The sequence below is a fragment of the Mastomys coucha genome, unplaced genomic scaffold, assembly GCF_008632895.1.
Source record: "Mastomys coucha isolate ucsf_1 unplaced genomic scaffold, UCSF_Mcou_1 pScaffold12, whole genome shotgun sequence".
Lineage (NCBI taxonomy): Eukaryota > Metazoa > Chordata > Mammalia > Rodentia > Muridae > Mastomys > Mastomys coucha.
The window spans coordinates 86312614-86313165 of NW_022196894.1; positions in this window are offsets into that span (position 1 = coordinate 86312614).

Below are 552 nucleotides of genomic sequence, written 5' to 3' on the forward strand. Positions count from 1 at the left end.
TAGCAATAAAGTTGCACAAGCCTTCCTCTTGAGTGTCTGTGGAACTCTAGCCAAATCTCACTAACTTTTCACTGGAAGGCAGGCCCAGCATTTTGAAACTGTAGCAGATATTGTCAACTCTTACTTTCACTCTCAACAACCATTTATTTTATATACAATCCCCTCCCTTAATTCTCAAAATGTTTTAAGTAAGTTTGTGGTTTTGTGTCAGGCCAACTGGAAGAATGGTTTAGATCTATAAACAAAACACAGCTAAGAATTCCAGGTCACTGTGCTGTTACTCTCTGAGTGCATAACTTGTTAAATGTATTTTAAAAAATATTTTGAGACTTAAGATCATCTTGTACATGGAAGTAATATGGGACAAAAATGAAAAACCCTTCAGTAATTTGATAAATGGTAAATGCTTTATCATGGAAGAAGATGCACAACTGTGCTGTGCAATGTTTATCTCACCATTGAAATAAGAAGAAAGCGCTGAGTGGTGGTGACACAAGCCTTTAATCCCAGCACTTGGGAGGCAGAGGCAGGCAGATTTCTGAGTTCGAGGCC